The sequence below is a fragment of the Octopus bimaculoides genome, chromosome 17 (genome assembly GCF_001194135.2).
Source record: "Octopus bimaculoides isolate UCB-OBI-ISO-001 chromosome 17, ASM119413v2, whole genome shotgun sequence".
NCBI classification, from domain to species: Eukaryota; Metazoa; Mollusca; class Cephalopoda; order Octopoda; family Octopodidae; genus Octopus; species Octopus bimaculoides.
Window position 1 is genome coordinate 41,770,744 of NC_068997.1, and position 6,324 is coordinate 41,777,067.

The 6,324-nt window shown below is 36.7% G+C and overlaps 1 long non-coding RNA gene across 1 annotated transcript in view; it reads left to right on the forward strand.

Annotated features, from left to right (window-relative positions):
* LOC128249698 (uncharacterized) overlaps positions 1 to 4,555 on the forward strand; it is an 8,021-nt gene extending 3,466 nt beyond the window's left edge. Inside the window, exon 3 of the long non-coding RNA XR_008265817.1 lies at positions 4,489 to 4,555. This is a non-coding gene — a long non-coding RNA (uncharacterized LOC128249698). The remainder of the gene's footprint in view (positions 1 to 4,488) is intronic.
* Positions 4,556 to 6,324: the final 1,769 nt, after the last annotated feature.

The following is a 6,324-nucleotide window of genomic DNA, read 5'->3' on the forward strand; positions in this document are numbered from 1 at the left end:
GAGTACTTTAGCCGAGAGGACCACCCAGGGTTTTCCCCCAAACCAGCTCTCCAGCTCTCCCTCTCTCTCTCAAACACATGATCACACATAGACACCCACAAAAACACAAGCACACACCCATCCTATCGGGGACGGATTACACGGATTCCGATTCCGATTCCAACACGTCCCAAAGTGAGGAGGAAGAAAACAAGCCAGAACAATCTAAAAGAAAGCTCAGGAGAAAAAACACCGGATCCATACCAACACAAACATCGGACAACACATAAAGTACCGTCACACAGACAACAAACCCTCCAGCTCAACAACCGTTTACACAACAAAAGATATCACCACCACCACAACCCCACCTCGCCCCCAAAAGAAAGCATTCGGAAGAACGGTTAAATTCTCAATTATTATTATTATTCAAATTCCGTCGAGGTCAACCTTGCTTTCATCCGTTCGGGGTCGATAGATTAAGTACCAGTCAAGTACTGGTGTCGATGTAATCGACTTACCTTCTCCCCAACAATTTCAGGCTTTGTGCCAAAAGCACAAAAGCAGAAAAGATTATTATTATTATTATTATTATTATTATTATTATTATTATTATTATTATTATTATTATTATTATTATTATTATCATTATTATTATTATCATTATTATTATTATCATTATTATTATCATTATCATTATTATCATTATTATTATTATTATTATTATTATTATTATTATTATTATTATTATTCGGTAGTCTTATTTTTACCACGTGCTTTCACTGCATTACCGAGCGCAGCTCTGTGTGCCTTGGGTTTGTGCTGTGGTTTGTTGTGATGCTCTCATTTTTACTGTAGTGAAAGTGTTTTAAGTAGGATGTGTGGGGTGCCTAGTACTGCTATTTTCTGTATGTTTTATATATTTGTAAGTCTTAGTGTTTTGGTTATGTATTTGTCAGAATGTATTTTTATCATACCTATTTCGCCAACTATTATAGGAATTGTTTCTGTTTTTAGGTTCCACATTCGAGTTACTTCAATTTCCAGATTTTTGTATTTTGAAAGTATCTCTGTTTCTTTTAGAGAAATGTTGTCATCTATTGGTATTGATACATCAATTAGAAGGCATCTTTTTTCTTGGTGATCTCTGACAACTATATCCGGTCTATTACCCTTAATTTCTCTATCTTTGTGTATTGGCATATCCCATAGTATTGTGCTTTCTCGTTTTCTGTGACCTTTTCTGGCGTGTGCCTATACCTTTTTTCTGTTATCATTCCATAGTGTTTGCATAGCTGCCAATGTATGTAGGTCCTAGCTCTGTCGTGTCTGTGAATATATTCTTTCTTAGTCAGGACTGGGCAGCCAGAGATAATGATTTATTGTTTCTTCTCCATCACCACATATTCCGCAGTTACTTGTTATGTTTCTTCTCTTTATATGTTTCTGGTTATTAATTTCTGGTGGGGAGGCTATGGTCTTGTGCTGCAATTAAAAATCCTTCAGTCTCTGCTTTGATTCCTGAGCTTCTCAGTGATCGTTGGGATTTTGCTTCGTCTATTTCTTTTCTGTTTAGCTTAACCCAATATTTTCCATGAAGGGACTTTGCTTGTCATCTTTTTATCATGATCCGTTGTTGTTCCAGTTTTAGTTTAGGTTTCAGTTGTTCTACAGCTTTTGTTGTTTCTTCTTTTTCTACATCGTTGTTAGGTACTATGTCTTCTTTTTTTGTATTTTTCAGCTTCTTTAAAGAGGGAAAACAGTTTTTTTTTTTGTTTTTTTTGCTCATGTCTTGTGGCTATTTATATCAGTCTTCCTTGTTTCTGAAGTAAGTATTTGTGTAATCCTAAGGTGGTTATTTTATAATAGTTTTCTAGCTGCATAAGGCCTCTACCGCCTTCAATACGTTGTATATATAACCTTTCTATGTCAGTATTTTTCTTGTTTTCATGTCTACTTTGAGTGGCTCATTTAGAGTCCAGTTAAGAATATTGTCGCTGTAACTTACAACTGGGACGGCTAGAGTGTTGATACATATTATCTTGTTTTTCGCATTGGGCTCTATTTTTAGTATTAATCTAACTTGTCTATAGCATTCCTTTCTTGTATTCTCTTTCATTTGTGTGTGTTGTGTCGTATCTACTTCATTGATTCTTACGTATGTCTGGCCATTATTGTTATTATTATGATTATTGTTATTATTGTTATTATTATTATTATTATTATTATTATTATTATTATTATTATTATTATTACTGGGTGAGCGAGCAGTGCATGCCATCAAAGTGACACTGGGATAAAATACATGAAGGCCATTATACCCATCATGATTACCCGTCTGATAAGGGCAAACCAGGTACATGCATCACAACCATATGTGCGCGATATGGTGATCTCATATCAAGATAAACAGCGCCATGACCACGCAGGTGGGGCCCAGTTAGAATTTTCTTCAGGTCGAGTAGCCCACCCCGATCAAAGGTCCCTGAATAAGGGTTGTTTAAGGATGTTGAACGAAACGCCCATGTTTCCAAAGGTGAATTATTCAAACCCCAAAGAATTCCTCTCAACACATGGCTATGATGCTCCCCCACTACTTCTGCTCATGATCAGTGATGCACATATCGCCAGCCACTAAGGGACATGCTCAACTGGTTAAGGTCAAATAACTGACAAGCAAATCTATGGTATTAAGCAGAATATTTGCTGTAGCCCATATTTTATACCAAGACAAAACAACGTACATGATAACATTTCCAATCATTTAAGATCAGAAGCCATGAGAGCCACTGCCTGGTACTGCATCAGGGCCTTGTTGTTGTTGTTGTTGTTGTTGCTGTTGTTGCTATTCATTTAAAAATATTCTGTAAAATATATATCATTAGCTGATGTTCAGAGTTGGGGCCTGGTTGGAGTCGTGAATAACACTACTAGGGGGTGCTGAAAAGTACCTGGCTTTAAAGGTATTACGAAAGGCCTGGTAGGAGGCCCAACCTTCCGAGTTCTTTTACAGGACTTAGAAAAACTGAAGTACCGCTGCGATAAGTGTGTGAGTCTGAGAGGGATTTATGTTGAATGAAATCATAATCAACTGATTCTCCTGTATTGTTCCAAAGCCAAGAACTTTTCAGCACTCCTCGTAGATACGATTAGTCAAATCAGTGCACCTTAAGCTATTTTTTCTTATTTCAACCAATGAGACAAAAAAAAGTTTCGTATGAGTCTATATCCTAAAAGATAAGACCTAATCCCCTGTCACTTTGAACACGGAAGTTTTTTTTTTTGTTTTTTTTTTCAAATTTTCGCTCGTATTCGTCAAAATGGATTCTAATGATACAAACAATACTGAAAGGTTTTCTTACTGAAACAGTGAAAGTTATCTATACAGCATTGAACTTCTCAAAAACTATATGCATTCTCTTAGGCAATTTTTATCTCAATTCCCATTCTAAGGATTTTTACTTAATATATATAATATTTGCATGAGTTTCTCCCACAAATATCCATACACAGTGGAGGCGCAACGGCCCAGTGGTTAGGGCAGCGGACTCACGGTCATTGGATCGCGGTTTCGATTCCCAGACTGGACGTTGTGAGTGTTTATTGAGCGAAAACACCCAAAGCTCCACGAGGCTCCAGCGGGGGATGGTAGCGAACCCTGCTGTACTCTTTCACCACAACTTTCTCTCACTTTTACTTCCTGTTTCTGTTGTGCCTGTAATTCAAACGGTCAGCCTTGTCACACTGTATCACGCTGAATATCCCCGAGAACTACGTTAAGGGTACACGTGTCTGTGGAGTGCTCAGCCACTTGCACGTTAATTTCACGAGCAGGCTGTTCCGTTGATCGGATCAACTGGAACCCTCGACGTCGTAAGCGTCGGAGTGCCAACAATCCATACACAAGTATTGTTAATACTTCATATTCTTGACACCCTTAATCCATTTTTGAATGGATTTTTCAAAGAAAAATGTTCCTGTCTAGCTTGGGAGATTTAGTTCGTACTTCACTGAGACCTGCAAAGCAAAAAAACGAGTTTGATTCCTCAGTAATAAAGTGTTAATTATCATCAGTAGCAGCAGCATCTTTTAACGTTTATCTTTCACGCTGGCATGGATAGGACGGCTTGCGAGAATCTGACATTGACAAGGCTGTTTTGATTGATCTACAATATACAATACCATCAAGGTATAAGATTGAAAACTGTTGACCCATTCCTGTGGAACATAAGACAATATTTTTGCTGACTTTTCTGAACAATAGAATTATTGCATATTTTTTTCTCCCTTTTTCTTGATCTTAACTTGCATTTCTGATTGTGGCCTTTTCCTGTATTTCAAATAAACCTTAACCTACATTTCTGATCAGTTGTGATTTCGTCTTATATTGCAGGATGAAATCCAACCTTGTCCTATATTACATATAATTTCTAACCTTGTCCTACATTTTACATATACTCTAACCATGTCCTAAATTTTCCAAAATTTCTTTCATATTCTATATTTCAGATGAAATGAGCTTATTCTTATCCAGTATCTCCTTTTCAAGAAAGTGATCACCATATTTGTCTCAGAGAAACTTGAAACTTCATATAAGTCAGAAGTTATTCATCGTATATTTTACTAAAAGTTGAAATAAATACATAAAGCCACTTCAGTTCGTTTTTTCCATGTTTATTAAATTTCAGTTTCTCAGTAAAGATCTCTCATACAAATCTAAAAGAGAAAGTTGAGAAGCTAAAATTCCAAGCTAAATACTTTACAGCACTTAGTTTATAGTATTATATGTCGAATCAGACTGAGGTCAAGCGTATCACGAAGACTGATCTGATAAAATCTAGTAATATGTCATGGTCAAGTGAACATGATTGTATACCAAGGAGATGAGATATGTTGCGATACCCACAGAGAGAAGATATCTTAAATCATTTCACAACACTTACCTTTCATATCTGTGACTGGTGTGAACATGTAGATTACATGGGTATATTTTTTAATATTTTTTACTGGGTCGAGAGATAAGGGTAGTGCCTATGCTCTTTGCACACTCAAGGACAAGTGGAATTGATAGTGTAAACATTCCTTTAATATACATATAGTATTCAGGTTTAAGTATAGCCAAGCTACATGTAAACGTGTAGCTTGTGTGTAAATGTGTAACATACATACTCTTTTACTCTTTTACTTGTTTCAGTCATTTGACTGTGGCCATGCTAGAGCACCGCCTTTAGTCGAACAAATCGATCCCAGGACTTATTCTTTGTAAGCCTAGTACTTATTCTATCGGTCTCTTTTGCCATAAACACACCAGCATCGGTTGTCAAGCGATGTTGGGGGGACACACACAGAGACACAAACACATACATACACATATATATGTACATATATACGACGGGCTTCTTTCAGTTTCCGTCTACCAAATCCACTCATGAGGCTTTGGTCGGCCCGAGGCTATAGTAGAAGACACTTGCCCAAGGTGCCACGCAGTCGGAATGAACCCGAAACCATGTGGTTGGTAAGCCAGCTACTTACCACAAAGCCACTCCTGCGCCTACATGTGCATATGTGGTCCGGTTATTCAAACGTAATATACGTGACTGCGTAGCTTACACTTGAATGTGTAGCCTACATGCACATGTGGATCTCTATACTTGAAAATATAAGAAGTTAACTCCTAATTAACAAACACTTTTAGTAAAGGACTTGACACTCAAGTGGATGATGTTTGTCAAACATTTATTTCTCTGCCGTTTCTGAATTACCAAATTACACTTTCTCTGTTGAGTTGTCATTAAAGAAGTAATTGATGAGATGGAACTTATTCCTTCTGGAAGAAGTGTGTTTCAATTTCAAAAAGAAACAAAAATTCTGAAATATAATTGATAAAAAGTTAATCGTTTCTTTTCATCTTTTACTTGTTTCAGACATTAGACGGCAGTCATGCTGGGGCACCGCCTTGAAGAATATTAATCGAATGAATAGACCCCCAATACTTACATTTTTAAGCCTGGTACCTATTCCATCGGTCTCTTTGCCGAATTGTTAAGTTACAGGGACGGGAATTACCAAATTGTTATAACCGTGTCGTCATTAAAGAAGTAATCGATGATATGGAAATTATTTCTTCTCAAAAAAGTGTTTTCAATTTCAAAAACAAAAAACTCTGAATTATAGTTGATAAAAAGTTAATCTACAAGCATGAATTCTATCATGTACCCATATACTAGAAAACTACACACACACACAAACGCACATACATCCATATGTATATATTTGTTAGCTTTACGTCATGTTTTTCGTGTTGGTATGAGTTGGACACGAGCAAGATTTTACAGTAGGTTTCTC